Source organism: Arachis ipaensis, chromosome B6 (genome assembly GCF_059453495.1).
Source record: "Arachis ipaensis isolate K30076 ecotype BB chromosome B6, ASM5945349v1, whole genome shotgun sequence".
NCBI classification, from domain to species: Eukaryota; Viridiplantae; Streptophyta; class Magnoliopsida; order Fabales; family Fabaceae; genus Arachis; species Arachis ipaensis.
The window spans coordinates 128,203,787-128,220,736 of NC_142441.1; positions in this window are offsets into that span (position 1 = coordinate 128,203,787).

Below are 16,950 nucleotides of genomic sequence, written 5' to 3' on the forward strand. Positions count from 1 at the left end.
CTAATTGTTAGCCACAATCTCAATCAAATCTAGTGCCTCTTCAATGGTCTTCATATGCATGGATCCTCCAGCTGAAGAATCTAATAGGGTACTAGAAGCAGGTGTGAGTCCATTATAGAATATTTGTAATTGCACACAGTCGGCAAACATATTTTGGGTGCACTTTCTCAACATCTCTTTGTACCTCTCTCAAGCTTCATAATGAGATTCTCCATATTTCTTATTCACCATATCATCCCATGTTGCAATGCTGATTAGCGGATATTTTATACGCTTTTTGGGGTTAATTTCATATAGATTTTAGTATGTTTTAGTTGGTTTTTAGTTTATTTTCATTAGTTTCTAGGCAAAATTCATATTTTTGGACTTTACTATGAGTTTGTGTATTTTTCTGTAATTTCAGGTATTTACTGGCTGAAATTAAGGGAGCTGAGCAAAAATCTGATTCAGGCTGAAAAAGGACTGCTGATGCTGTTGGATTCTAACCTCCCTGCACTCAAAATAGATTTTCTGGAGCTACAAGACTCCAAATGGCATGCTTCCAATTGCGTTGGAAAGTAGACATCTAGGGCTTTCCAGAAATATATAATAGTCCATACTTTTCTCAAGGATAGACGACGTAAACTGGCGTTCAACGCTAGCTCTCTGCCCAATTCTGGCGTCCAGCGCCAGAAACAAGTTGCAAGTTGGAGTTCAACGCCAGAAAAGGATCCAAAGCTGGTGTTGAACGCCCAAAACAGCCCCAGGCACGTGAGAAGCTTTAGTCTCAGCCCCAGCACATACCAAGTGGGCCCCAGAAGTAGATTTCTGCACTATCTGTTATAGTTTACTCATTTTCTGTAAACCTAGGCTACTAGTTTAGTATTTAAACAACTTTTAGAGATTCATTTTGGATCTCATGACATTTTAGATCTGAATTTTGTACTCTTTGACGGCATGAGTCTCTAAACTCCATTGTTGGGGGTGAGGAGCTCTGCTGTGTCTCGATGAATTAATGCAAGTATTTCTGTTTTCCATTCAAACATGCGTGTTCCTATCTAAGATATCCATTCGCGCCTAACTATGGAGAAGGTGATGATCAGTGACACTCATCACCTTCCTCAATCCATGAACGTGTGTCTGACAATCACTTCCGTTCTACATCAGATTGAATGAATATCTCTTAGATTCTCTAATCAGAATCTCCGTGGTATAAGCTAGATTGATGGCGGCATTCATGAGAATCCGGAAAGTCTAAACCTTGTCTGTGGTATTCCGAGTAGGATTCTGGGATTGGATGGCTGTGACGAACTTCAAACTCGCGAGTGCTGGGCGTAGTGACAGACGCAAAAGGATAGTAAATCCTATTCCGGTACGCTTGAGAACCTGCAGATGATTAGCCGTGCGGTGACAGCGCACTTGGACCCTTTTCACTGGAAGGATGGATGGTAGCCATTGACAACGGTGATCCACCAACACACAGCTTGCCATAGGAGGAACGTGCATGCGTGAACAAGAAGGCAGAGGAAAGCAGAGATTCAGAAGACAAAGCATCTCCAAAACTCCAACGCATTCTCCATTATTACATACCAAGTATTTATTTTATGCTCCCTTGTTCATTTGCAAGTCAACTGATAATTATAATTGACCTCCTAACTGAGATTTACAAGATAACCATAGCTTGCTTCAAACCAACAATCTCTGTGGGATTCGACCCTTACTCACGTAAGGTATTACTTGGACAACCCAGTGCACTTGCTGGTTAGTTGTGCGAAATTACATTGTGAAGTAATTTTTGTGCACCAAGTTTTTGGCGCCATTGCCGGGGATTGTTCGTGTTTGAACAACTGACGGTTTATTTTGTTTCTTAGATTAGGAAAATTTTTCTTTTTGGTTTAGAGTCTCTTATTAATGTTCTTGGTTAAAAATATCCTTCTTCAAAACAAGTGTTACATTTACTGTCCAATTGGCTAGAGCGTTGGTCTAAGTCCGTGGCAGTTTGATATACTTTTTTTTAAAATCTTTTTCAAAAATAATAATTTCTCTATTAAATTTTGTGCCAAACTTTAAGTTTGGTGTTTTCTTATTGATTTCCCTTTGATTTTCGAAAATTTTAGTTTGGTTTTCTAAAAATTTTAAGTTTGGTGTTCTTTCTTCATGTTCTTGTGTTCTTGTGAGTCTTCAAAGTGTTCTTGAGTTTTCCTTGTGTCTTGATCTTAAAATTTTAAGTTTGGTGTTCCTTGGTGTTTTCCCTCCAAAATTTTCGAAAACAAGGAGCATTGGATCTAAAAATTTTAAATCTTGTGCTATTTTATTGTTTTTCTCTTTCCTCACTAAATTCAAAAATATCTTTTATCTCTAATTTTTAAAACAAATTTTCGAAAATTATTTAAAAAAAAATTTCAGATTTTTTTTTCAAAATTTAAAAATCTTTTCCAAATCATATCTTTTTCAAAACTTCCTTACCACTTTCTCTCCCCTCATTTTTTCGAAAATCTTCACCTATTTTTATTTATTTTATTTTATTTTATTTTATTTTCGAAATAAATAAATAAATAAATAAATAAAAATAAAAATTTTTATTTTACACCATCTCCCTTTCTCCATCATGGATCTAAGTGGAAATGAACAGTCCAGGAGGACTCTGGGGTCATATGCTAACCCCTCTACTGCTTCGTATGGGAGTAGTATCTGCATACCCTCCATTGGAGTCAGTAGCTTCGAGTTGAATCCTCAGCTCATTATCATGGTGTAGCAAAGTTGTCAGTATTCTGGTCTTCCACAGGAAGAACCTACAGAGTTTCTGGCACAATTTTTACAAATTGCTGACACAGTACATGATAAGGAAATAGATCAGGATGTCTACAGACTATTACTGTTTCCATTTGCTGTAAAAGATCAAGCTAAGAGGTGGTTAAATAACCAACCTAAGGCCAGCATAAGGACATGGAAACAGCTGACAGAAAAATTCCTGAATCAATACTTTCCCCCAAAACGGATGACACAGCTAAGGCTAGACATTCAAGGCTTTAAAAAAGGAGATAAGGAATCCCTTTATGATGCCTGGGAGAGATACAGAGAGATGCTACGAAAATGCCCCTCTGAAATGTTTTCAGAGTGGGTTTAGTTAGACATCTTCTATTATGGGCTTGCAGAAGGAGCTCAGATGTCTCTAGATTACTCAGCTGGTGGATCTATCCACATGAGAAAGACAATTGAAGAGGCTCAAGAGCTCATTGATACAGTTGCCAGGAATCAGCATCTGTACCTAAGCAGTGACCCTTCCATGAAAGAAGAGGTTAAAACAGTAACTGCTGAACTCAGCCCTGTAAAACAAGCTGCTGAATTCAATCAGCAATTGGACTTTCTAACAAAGAAGTTAGCCGAATTCAAGGATAAACTACAAGAAACAAGGATGGCTAATATAAATATGGAAGAACAATTGAAGCAAATAAAGCAGCAGCTATCAAGACAAATAATAGAAGAATGCCAAGCAGTTCAATTGAGAAGTGGGAAAACATTAAATACCCCACCTCAAAGCAGCAAAGAGCCAAGAAATGAGCAAATCACCCAAAATTTACCTGAGGACAGTAAGAGCCCAGGGAAAAGTAATTCTGGCATTAAAACGCCAGCAATCTGGTGGAAGGCTGGCGCTGAACGCCCAGACCATGCCCAAGACTGGCGTTCAACGCCGGTAACAAGCAAGAACTGGCGTTCAACGCCAGAAACAAGCAAGGATCTGGTGTTGAACGCCCAAAATGGGCACAGTTCTGGCGTTCAGACGCCAGAAACAGACAAGGAGTTGGCGTCTAACGTCACTCCAGCTTCTAACTCTGGCACTCAACTGCCAGTAAGGGATCAGACACACACAAGTGCTGATGACAACCCCTCTAAAAGGGCTTCTTCAACCACTTCTGTAGGCAATAAACCTACAGCAACTAAGGTTGAGGAATATAAAGCCAAGATACCTTATCCTCAAAAACTCCGGAAAGAGGAACAGGATAAGCAATTTGCTCGCTTTGCAGATTATCTCAGGACTCTTGAAATAAAGATTCCATTTGCAGAGGCACTTGAGCAAATACCTTCTTATGCCAAGTTCATGAAAGAGATCTTGAGTCATAAAAAGGATTGGAGAGAAACAAAAAGAGTTTTCCTCACTGAAGAATGCAGTGCAGTCATTCTAAAAAGCTTTCCTGAAAAGCTTAAAGACCCTGGGAGTTTTCTGATACCATGCACATTAGAAGGTAATTGCACCAAGACAGCTTTGTGCGATCTTGGGGCAAGCATTAACCTAATACCTGCATCCACCATCAGAAAGCTTGGCTTAACTGAAGAAGTTAAACCAACCCGGATATGTCTCCAACTTGCTGATGGCTCCATTAAATACCCATCAGGCGTGATTGAAGACATGATTGTCAGAGTTGGGCCGTTCGCCTTTCCCACTGACTTTGTAGTGCTGGAAATGGAGGAGCACAAGAGTGCTACTCTCATTCTAGGAAGACCCTTCCTAGCAACTGGACGAACCCTCATTGATGTCCAACAAGGGGAAATAACCCTGAGAGTCAATGATGATGAGTTTAAGTTGAATGCTGTCAAAGCCATGCAGCATCCAGACACATCAAAAGACTGCATGAAAGTTGATCCTATTGACTCTTTGGTAGAAGAGATCAACATGGCTGAGAGTCTCGAATCAGAGTTGGAAGACATCTTTAAAGATGTTCAGCCTGATTTGGAGGATTCAGAGGAGATAAAAGAGCCTCTGAAATTTCCTCTGGAAGAGGAAAAACCTCCTAAATCCGAGCTCAAACCATTACCACCATCCCTGAAATATGTATTTCTGGGAGAAGATAACACTTTTCCAGTGATCATAAGCTCTGCTTTAAATCCACAGGAAGAGGAAGCACTTATTCAAGTGCTAAGGACACACAAGACAGCTCTTGGGTTGTCCATAGGTGACCTTAAGGGCATAAGCCCAGCTAGATGCATGCACAAAATCTTATTGGAGGATAATGCTAAACCAGTGGTTCAACCACAGAGACGGCTAAATCCAGCCATGAAGGAAGTGGTGCAGAAAGAGGTCACCAAATTACTAGAGGCTGGGATTATTTATCCTATTTCTGATAGCCCCTGGGTGAGCCCTGTCTAAGTCGTCCCAAAAAAGGGAGGCATGACAGTGATTCATAATGAAAAAAATGAACTGGTTCCTACAAGAACAGTTATAGGGTGGCGCATGTGTATTGACTACAGAAGGCTCAATACAGCCACCATAAAGGATCATTTTCCTTTACCATTCATAGACCAGATGCTAGAAAGACTGGCAGGTCATGATTATTACTGCTTTCTGGATGGCTACTCAGGCTATAACCAGATTGCAGTAGATCCCCAGGATCAAGAGAAAACAGCATTCACATGTCCATCTGGAGTGTTTGCTTATAGAAGGATGCCATTTGGGCTGTGTAATGCGCCTGCAACCTTCCAGAGATGCATGCTCTCTATTTTCTCTGATATGGTGGAAAAATTTCTGGAAGTCTTCATGGATGACTTCTCAGTATATGGAGACTCATTCAGCTCCTGTCTTGATCACCTGAAACTTGTTCTGAAGAGATGCCAAGAGACCAACCTAGTTTTAAACTGGGAAAAATGTCACTTCATGGTGACTGAAGGGATTGTCCTTGGGCATAAAATCTCAAACAAGGGGATAGAGGTAGATCAAGCAAAAATAGAGGTAATTGAAAAATTACCACCACCTGCCAATGTTAAGGCAATCAGAAGCTTTCTGGGGCATGCAGGATTCTATAGGAGATTTATAAAGGATTTTTCAAAAATCGCAAAACCTCTAAGCAATCTGCTAGCTGCTGACACGCCATTTGTGTTTGACACAGAGTGTTTGCAGGCGTTTAAAACGCTGAAAGCTAAGCTGGTCACAGCACCAGTTATTTCTGCACCAGACTGGACATTACCATTTGAGCTAATGTGTGATGCCAGTGATCACGCCATTGGTGCAGTATTGGGACAGAGGCATGACAAGCTTCTGCACGTCATTTATTATGCTAGTCGCATTTTAAATGATGCCCAGAAAAATTACACAACCACAGAAAAAGAGTTACTTGCAGTGGTTTATGCCATTGACAAGTTCAGATCATACTTAGTAGGATCAAAAGTGATTGTGTATACTGACCATGCTACTCTTAAATATCTACTCACAAAGCAGGATTCAAAACCCAGGCTCATCAGATGGGTGTTGCTTCTGCAAGAGTTTGATATAGAAATAAGAGACAGAAAAGGGACAGAGAACCAAGTGGCTGATCATCTGTCCCGGATAGAGCCAGTAGAAGGGACGTCCCTCCCCTCTCTTGAGATCTCTGAGACTTTCCCGGATGAGCATTTATTTGCCATTCAGGAAACACCATGGTTTGCCGATATTGCAAACTATAAAGCTGCAAGGTTCATACCCAAAGAGTACAACAGGCAACAAAAGAAAAAATTAATCACTGATGCAAAGTACTACTTGTGGGATGAACCCTATCTCTTTAAGAGATGTGCAGACAGAATAATCCGTAGGTGTGTTCCAAGAGAAGAAGCACATAGGATCCTATGGCATTGCCATGGATCTCAATACGGAGGCCATTTCGGAGGTGAGCGAACAGCCACCAAGGTCCTCCAATGTGGCTTCTATTGGCCCACACTCTATAAAGATTCCCGAGAGTTTGTACGTAACTGTGACAGTTGCCAAAGAGCTGGTAATCTGCCTCATGGTTACGCCATGCCTCAACAAGGAATCTTGGAGATTGAGTTGTTTGACGTATGGGGAATTGACTTCATGGGACCTTTCCCACCATCATTCTCAAATACTTATATTCTGGTGGCAGTTGACTATGTATCAAAATGGGTTGAAGCCATTGCCACACCCACCAATGATACTAAAACAGTGCTGAAGTTCCTCCAGAAATATATCTTCAGCAGGTTTGGGGTCCCTAGAGTACTAATCAGTGATGGGGGCACTCACTTCTGCAACAAACAGCTTTACTCTGCCATGGTCCGGTATGGGATTCGCCACAAGGTGGCGACTCCATATCATCCACAGACTAATGGACAAGCTGAAGTCTCTAACAGAAAGCTAAAAAGAATCCTAGAATGGACTGTAAATACCCGTAGAAAGGATTGGGCAAGAAGCTTGGATGATGCTCTGTGGGCATACAGAACAGCATTCAAGACTCTTATAGGGACCTCTCCATACCAACTGGTCTATGGTAAGGCATGTCACCTGCCCGTGGAACTGGAACATAAAGCCTACTGGGCAACCAGATTCCTGAACTTTGATGCCAGATTAGCTGGAGAAAAAAGATTGCTCCAGCTAAATGAGCTAGAGGAATTCAGATTCACTGCTTTCGAAAATGCCAAGCTTTATAAAGAAAAATAAAAAAAGTGGCATGACAGAAAGCTGTCATCTAGAATCTTTGAACCAGGACAAAAGGTCTTGTTGTTCAACTCTAGGCTCAGGCTATTCCCCGGGAAACTGAAGTCCCGGTGGAGGGGACCATATGTGATTACAAGTGTATCACTATATGGTTATGTGGAGCTTCAAGATAGTGATTCTGATAAGAAGTTCATTGTCAATGGACAGAGAATCAAGCACTATCTTGAAGGCAATATTAAGCAAGAATGCTCAAGGCTGAAGCTAGACTAAAAGCTCAGCAAGGTCCAGCTAAAGACAATAAAGAAGCGCTTGCTGGGAGGCAACCCAGCCATGGGGCATCAATCCTCTAAGCAATTTGCCCTATTTTTATTTTTATTTGTTTATATAAAGTTCACTAATCCTAAGGTAAAAGAGTCAATTGTATAAGTTCACAGGGTTACAGAAGGATTCTGCACACAAAACAGAGAAAAAGAGCTCACTGGCAAGAAAACGCCAGTAAAAGTCTGTTTTGGGCGTTCAACGCCCAACAGAAGCATCCACTGGGCGTTGAACGCCAGTAAGGATAGCCATCTGGGCGTTAAACGCCAGAAAGAAGCTCTTTCTGGGCGTTTAACGCCAGATTTACAGCATTCTAGGCGTTCAGAAAAATGCCCAGTAACAAAGGACTTCCTGGCATTCAACGCCAGAAAGAAGCAGCAGCTGGTCGTTGAACGCCCAGGAGAGGCAGCATTTGGGCGCTGAACGCCCAAAACAAGCAGCGTTTGGGCGTTCAAACGCCAGGATGGTAGGGAGGAGGTAAATTCATTTTTTCTTCATATTTTTCATTTTAATCTTAATTTTCATGCTTCAATTCATGATTTCTTGCATAAACATGTTAAGAACCCTGATTTCTAAAATCCCTAATTTCTAAAAACCCTACCTTAAAAACATCAAATGTATCTTAATCCATAAGCACAAACCCTCTTTTTCAATTCAATTCAACTCTTTTTCAAATTTTCAAAACAAATCTATCTTTTCAACTATTATCTTTTTCAAATCTCCACATTATCTTTTTCAAAATCTAGATTTATCTTTTTCAAAAAAATTTTTTTCATATCTTTTCAATTTTAAACTATATCCTCTCTTATCATATCTTCTATCTTATCTTTTCCAAATCAATCTTTTTTATCATATCTTTTCTAAATTTTCGAACCCACCCCCTCCCTTTATATATGGGTTCGGCCTCCACCCCCCCTCCATCAACAATTGCACCTAGCTCCCCTTCTATCCCTCTCCTTTCTTTTCTTTTGCTTGAGGACAAGCAAACCTCTAAGTTTGGTGTGTTTATCCGTGATCACTAAGATCATGGCTCCTAAGGGAAAACAACCCACTTCAAGAGGCAAGAAAGAGAGCGTTCCAAAACCACTTTGGAATCAAGGAAAGTTCTTATCTAAAGAACATTCAGACCATTATTACAAAATAATGGGTCTAAGATCAGTGATCCCGGAAGTTAGATTCGATCTGAAAGAAGACGAATATCCGAAGATCCAGGAGCAAATTCGAATCAGGAACTGGGAGGTCCTAGCTAATCCTGAGACGAAAGTGGGAAGGAATATGGTCCAGGAGTTCTATGCTAACATGTGGCAGACAGATAAGCAAAAACTATCTGGAAATGCTTTCTATGAATATCGGACCGTGGTCAGAGGAAAGATTATTCATACCATCCCTGACAAGATCAGGGAGATCTTAAAGCTACCTCAGCTGAAAGATGATCCAGACTCTTTCAACAGGAGAATGATGAGAACAGACAAGGGCCTGGATAAGATTCTAGAGGATATATGTATTCCTGGAGCCAGGTGGACCACCAGCACGAAGGGTGTCCCAAATCAACTCAAAAGAGAAGATCTCAAACCAGTCGCCAGAGGATGGCTGGACTTCATTGGGCATTCTCTGCTGCCCACCAGCAACCGTTCTGAAGTCACTGTTAAAAGAGCAGTGATGATCCATTACATCATGATGGGAAAAGAAGTGGAAGTTCATCAACTGATTTCAACTGAATTCTACAAAATTACTAACAAAAATTCTAAAGAGGCCAGGTTGGCTTATCCAAGCTTGATTTCTCTACTCTGCAAGGACACTGGGGCAAGGATGGGAATAACTGAGTATATCTCAATTGAGAAACCAATCACTAAAGCATCAATGGAAAAACAACAAGCGCAGGATGACCCCATCAAGAAGAAAACACAGGAATTTCTCCCAGAAATCCCTTAATCTGAATATTGGGAGTATCTTGAAACATCAGTTACCAAGATACAAGAAGCTATGGAACAAATAATAAAGGAACAGAAGGAACACAGTCAAATTCTTTGCTATTTGATTAAAGAACAGGAAGAGCAAGGGCGTGACTTGAGGGAATTGAAGCGCCAGAAGTTATCTCTTGAAGGACCAAGCACCCCACAGATCCGAGGAACATCCACTTCCCAGAACAAAGGTTGTTAAATTCCAATTTCTGCTTTAACTCTGTGATAGTTGTCGTTATAAGAGTTTACCTTAGGAGTCATATAGTAGTAATTAGTGTCTATTTTGATTTTAGCTCCAATTAAGTTATAGTCTATTTTTCTCATCATCAGCAAACATGAATAAAATAGTAGATCTTTTGAATAAGAGGCAATAAAATTCGAGTTTTTTTTAAGGAAAATTCTAATTAGTAACATGTGGAGGCAATGCTTTCTGTCTTCTGAATGAATGCTTGAACAGTGCATATGTCTTTTGAATTTGTTGTTTAAGACTGTTAAATATGTTGGCTCTTGAAAGAATGATGAACATGAGATATGTTATTGATAATCTGAAAAATCATAAAAATGATTCTTGAAGCAAGAAAAAGCAGCAAAAAACAAAGCTTGCAGAAAAAAAAAAGAGAAGAGAAAGCAAGCAGAAAAAGCCAATAGCCCTTAAAACCAAAAGGCAAGGGTAATAAAAAGGATCCCAAGGCTTTGAGCATCAGTGGATAGAAGGGCCTAAAGGAATAAAATCCTGGCCTAAGCGGCTAAACCAAGCTGTCCCTAGCCATGTGCTTGTGGCGTGAAGGTGTCAAGTGAAAACTTGAGACTGAGCGGTTAAAGTCGAGGTCCAAAGCAAGAAGAAGAGTGTGCTTAAGAACCCTGGACACCTCTAATTGGGGACTTTAGCAAAGTTGAGTCACAATCTGAAAAGGTTCACCCAATTATGTGTCTGTGGCATTTATATATCCGGTGGTAATACTGGAAAACAAAGTGCTTAGGGCCACGGCCAAGACTCATAAAGTAGCTGTGTTCAAGAATCATCATACTGAAATAGGAGAATCAATAACACTATCTGAATTCTAAGTTCCTATAGATGCCAATCACTCTGAGCTTCAATGGATAAAGTGAGATGCCAAAACTGTTCGGAAGCAAAAAGCTACTAGTCCCGCTCATCTAATTAGAATCTGAGCTTCACTCAAAAACTCTGAGATATTATTGCTTCTCAACCTATTAGTCTTCTATTTTATTTGTCTAGTTGCTTGAGGACAAGCAACAGTTCAAGTTTGGTGTTGTGATGAGCGGATATTTTATACGCTTTTTGGGGTTAATTTCATATAGATTTTAGTATGTTTTAGTTGGTTTTTAGTTTATTTTCATTAGTTTCTAGGCAAAATTCATATTTCTGGACTTTACTATGAGTTTGTATGTTTTTCTGTAATTTCAGGTATTTTCTGGCTGAAATTGAGGGAGCTGAGCAAAAATCTGATTCAGGCTGAAAAAGGACTGCTGATGCTGTTGGATTCTAACCTCCCTGCACTCAAAATGGATTTTCTGGAGCTACAAGACTCCAAATGGCGTGCTTCCAATTGCGTTGGAAAGTAGACATCCAGGGCTTTCCAGAAATATATAATAGTCTATACTTTGCTCAAGGATAGATGACGTAAACTGGCGTTCAACGCCAGCTCTCTGCCCAATTCTGGCGTTCAGCGCCAGAAACAAGTTGCAAGTTAGAGTTCAACGCCAGAAAAGGATCCAAAGCTGGTGTTGAACGCCCAAAACAGCCCCAGGCACGTGAGAAGCTTTAGTCTCAGCCCCAGCACACACCAAGTGGGCCCCAGAAGTAGATTTCTGCACTATCTGTTATAGTTTACTCATTTTCTGTAAACCTAGGCTACTAGTTTAGTATTTAAACAACTTTTAGAGATTCATTTTGGATCTCATGACATTTTAGATCTGAATTTTGTACTCTTTGACGGCATGAGTCTCTAAACTCCATTGTTGGGGGTGAGGAGCTCTGCTGTGTCTCGATGAATTAATGCAAGTATTTCTGTTTTCCATTCAAACATGCGTGTTCTTATCTAAGATATCCATTCGCGCCTAACTATGGAGAAGGTGATAATCAGTGACACTCATCACCTTCCTCAATCCATGAACGTGTGTCTGACAATCACTTCCGTTCTACATCAGATTGAATGAATATCTCTTAGATTCTCTAATCAGAATCTCCGTGGTATAAGCTAGATTGATGGCGGCATTCATGAGAATCCGGAAAGTCTAAACCTTGTCTGTGGTATTCCGAGTAGGATTCTAGGATTGGATGGCTGTGACGAACTTCAAACTCGCAAGTGCTGGGCGTAGTGACAGACGCAAAAGGATAGTAAATCCTATTCCGGTACGCCTGAGAACCTGCAGATGATTAGCCGTGTGGTGACAGTGCACTTGGACCCTTTTCCCTGGAAGGATGGATGGTAGCCATTGACAATTGTGATCCACCAACACACAGCTTGCCATAGGAGGAACGTGCATGCGTGAACAAGAAGGCAGAGAAAAGCAGAGATTCAGAAGACAAAGCATCTCCAAAACTCCAACGCATTCTCCATTATTACATACCAAGTATTTATTTTTTGCTCCCTTGTTCATTTGCAAGTCAACTGATAATTATAATTGACCTCCTAACTGAGATTTACAAGATAACCATAGCTTGCTTCAAACCAACAATCTCTGTGGGATTCGACCCTTACTCACGTAAGGTATTACTTGGACGACCCAGTGCACTTGCTGGTTAGTTGTGCGAAATTACATTGTGAAGTAATTTTCGTGCACCAAATGCTCTCCTTAGGCTGAGTCTCAAGCAACTTCTTGGCTCGGCCCCTCACAAAAAAGGGAACAACATTAAGTGATATGTTTCAGCAAATACACCATTGGACTTGACGGTGTCACATATTTGTAGAAAGCTAGAGATGAATATATTGGGGATTCTTGAGGGCTTCTACTAAATGACAATTTTTTTGAACCAGAGTTATGAGTTAAGACTTCAATTCGAAATTGTTTGCCTCCAAAGTAGGCCTCACTATGCTACTACCACAACTATTGCTTGTGGGAGTGACATAGTCTCTAAGAGTCCCTCTGACATTAGCATCATCATTATTGTTGGCTGCCATGCTTTCTGACTCAATTTCTTCTTCACTGACTTCTTCAAACTAGTGGTCTCTACCTTGCTTTCTTTGTCACTAGAGAGTCCTTTTAATTTTCACATCATAAAGAAGAGGCTCCTTATCTTTATTTCTTTGCATAAACACACAGAAAACAAAGAAAGTTGGAATTTCCTACGTCAAAGTGAAGGGAATTCTAGTAAGACAAAAAGAAAATAGACAAACAGAAAGATAAAAGTCTAATATAGGTAATCAACTAATTGTTAGTTGTTAATCACAACTAGTCCCCGACAATGGCACCAAAAACTTGATTGCAGAATTTACAAAACCACAAATGATCGGCAAGTGCACCGAGTCATACCAAGTAATACCATGGGAGTGGGTTATCATTCCCACGAGGATTAACAGATTAAGCACGCAATAGTCAATTGATTATTCTAGTCAGACAATCAAGATTGAGGGTTTTAGAAAGCTTTAACATAAAATAGTGAAATAAATAAAGGTAAACAGTAAGTATTAAGAAAATAATATGATTAAAAGAGTTAAGGTTTCAAAGATATTGAGACTTCCAGACAGATACTTTTCATTTTTCACCTTGATCATGCAAAGATACATCCATGACAAATCATTAGTAATCAAATCCTAATCCCTTGGTAATTTAATTTCTCTTTAACCTGATTAATCGCTAATTCCTTAGTCAATTACTTAAAAAAAAGAGTTAAAGCACGTTCACTAATTTAGAAGCCACACAATTCACAAGAATTATTCCTAGTTAATTCGATGTCACATATCAAGTCTAGTTTTCAAACTTAAGAATTGAGAGAAGAAGTTTTCAAGCTTAATTCAATTAATTAACTTTTTCAAAAAATTAAAAGAATTCAAGCCAGAGAAGAATTATTTTCCAACACATTCAAACCCTTTGGATGAAGAATGAAAACTTTTTTTCTTAAGAAAATATCAATTCATTGATCAAAGGTAGAAAAGCTAGAATATTAATCCATAGGAATCACCAGAGCTCCTAACTTTAACCAAGGAGATTAGTTACTCATGCTTTCAGTGAAAACCTAAAATTATCAAGTGTAAAAAGTGCCGAAGAAGAGAGCTCGTGAGTGACTTCTCTCCTTATATACTAATCCTAAACAAATTCAAAATTAAAAACTTAAACCGAATCAACATAAAATAAAATCAAATCTAACAAATTAATATTTTTCTCTTCCCAGTTAGACTTTAAATCTTTTCCCTCATGATCCTCAATCAATACTAGAACTCATGGGCTTGAGTTGAGTCTTGAGCTAATTACTTAAGTGTTGTAAAATTGGAAGACTTAGTGGATGAATGAAAGCCCCTGGGAAATGACCTAAAACTTTACGTTACACGTGAATCCCTTCACGTTGCACGTGAAGCCAATTCTTGGCCAAAATACTCTCTGTCTTGATTACATTGGACATGGAGAATCCCACATCGAATGTGGGTTTATTTTTTCTTCAATTTTAACTTCTGTTTGCTCCATCACGTTGTACATCCAAAAACTCATGATGCACGCTATTGTTGTCGTGCGTACGCATGCCAAATGCATATGCGTGATGTCTCTTTTTCACACTGGTTGTGTGTACGCGCATGAGATGCGTATGTACAACACCCCCACGTGCATTGGCTGTGTTTTCATGTCCCACGACTGTACCTCATACTTAAGTTTTTGCTCTCATTTTGCTCCAGGCATGCTATAATGCGAATTTTATAACCACAACCTAACCAGCAAGTGCATCGAGTCGTACCAAGGAATACCTCAGGTGAGTGAGGGTCAATCCCACGAGGATTGATGGACTAGCAATGATGGTTGATTAATTTCCTTAGTTAGACAAGCAAAAAATAGTGTTTTGAGAGTTCAAATGCATTAAACAGTAAATTCAGAATACCAGAAGATAGGCAGTAAATAAGTTGAGAATAATATATGAAGAAAAAGTTAAGGCTTCAGAGTTATCTATTTTCCGGATTGACTTTTCTTACTAACTATTTTAATCATGCAAGATTTAATTCATGGCAAACTATATGTGACTAACCCTAATTCCTTAGACCTTTTTAGTCTCCTTTAACTCTCATCAATCACTAATTCCTTGGTCAATTAATTTCAATTAGAGGGTGAAGTTTAATTCTAGTTATTTTGCCACAAAAATCCTAATTATCCAAATATAAGAGGATTATATGTCACATATCCCATTAAGTCCAAATAATTAGAATTTAGGAGAAATTGTTTTCAAGCTGTTGTTCAAGTAAAGAGCTTTTCCAAGTTATACAAGAACTCAATTAGAAAGAGGGTCATACTTTCGTTCCACCCAAATTCATAAGATAACAAACGAAAACAATTCTTGAATTATAAATCAGTACATGAATTAAACTAGAAAGACAATAGAATCAATCCATATAATAGACAGAGCTCCTAACCTTAATAGTGGAGGTTTAGTTGCTCATGATTCAAAGTGGAAACTAGGATTCTCTTAAACTGTAAATTGGAATGAGGTGGAATAATCCCCGAGAAGAGAAGTTTCTTTTCCCTTTTATATCTAATCCTAATTAATTTAAAAATTCTATCTTCTAAACTAAAATAATATCTTTTCCTATTTTAAAATAAAATATAAATTTAATCAAAACTTATTAAACTATGCGTGCAGCCTTTGGAATAAGATTGGGGACCACTGGTATTATCAGGATCCACGTTGAACTTGAAAATTTCCAAGTTCAGTGTGGAGGAGTGATGAGCGGATAATTTATACGCTTTTTGGCATTGTTTTTAGTATGTTTTTAGTATATTTTAATTAGTTTTTATTATATTTTTATTAGTTTTTAAATAAAACTCACTCTTCTGGACTTTACTATGAGTTTGTGTGTTTTTCTATAATTTTAGGTATTTTCTGGCTGAAATTGAGGGACCTGAGCAAAAATCTGATTCAGAGGCTAAAAAAAGACTGCAGATGCTGTTGGATTCTGACCTCCCTGCACTCAAAGTGAATTTTCTAAAGCTACAGAAGCCCAATTGGTGCGCTCTCAATTGCGTTGGAAAGTAGACATCCTGAGCTTTCCAGCAATATATAATAGTTCATACTTTGCCCGAGATTTGATGGCCCAAACAGGCGTTCCAAGTCAGCTCAAGAATTCTGGCGTTTAACTCCAAAACTGGCACAAAAGTTGGAGTTAAACGCCCAAACTGGCACAAAAGCTGGCGTTTAACTCCAAGAAAAGTCTCTACACATGAAAGCTTCAATGCTCAGCCCAAGCACACACCAAGTGGGGCCGGAAGAAGATTTCTGCATTAATTACTGATTTCTGTAAACCCTAAGCTACTAGTTTTCTATAAATAGGACCTTTTGCTATTGTATTTTCAATCGGGGGGGGGGGGAATTATCTTTTGATCCCTTGATCACATTTTGGAGGCTGGCCTCTCGGCCATGCCTAGACCTTGTTCTTATGTATTTTCAACGGTGGAGTTTCTACACACCATAGATTAAGGTGTGGAGCTCTGCTGTTCTTCATGAATTAATGCAATTACTGCTGTTTTTCTATCCAACTCAAGTCTATTTCTTCTCCAAGATATTCATTCGCACCCAAGAACATGATGAATGTGATGATTATGTGACGCTCATCACCATTCTCACTTATGAACGCATGATTGACAACCACTTCCGTTCTACATGAACAAGCTTAAATGCGTATCTCTTGGGTTTCTAATCTAAGATTGGAACCTTCGTGGTATAGGCTAGAATTATTGGCAGCCATTCCTGATATCCGGAAAGTCTAAAACTTGTCTGTGGTATTCCGAGTAGGATCTGGGAAGGGATGACTGTGACGAGCTTCAAACTCGCGATTGTGGGGCGTGTGACAGACGCAAAAGGATCAATGGATCCTATTCCGACATGATCGAGAACCGACAGCTGATTAGCCGATGTTGTGACAGAGCATTAGGACCATTTTCACTGAGAGGACAGGATGTAGCCATTGACAACGGTGATGCCCAACATAAAGCTTGCCATGGAAAGGAGTATGAATGATTGGAAGAAGGCAATAGGAAAGCAGAGGTTCAGGAGGAACAATGCATCTTCATATGCTTATCTGAAATTCCAACCAAAGAATTACATAAGTACCTCTA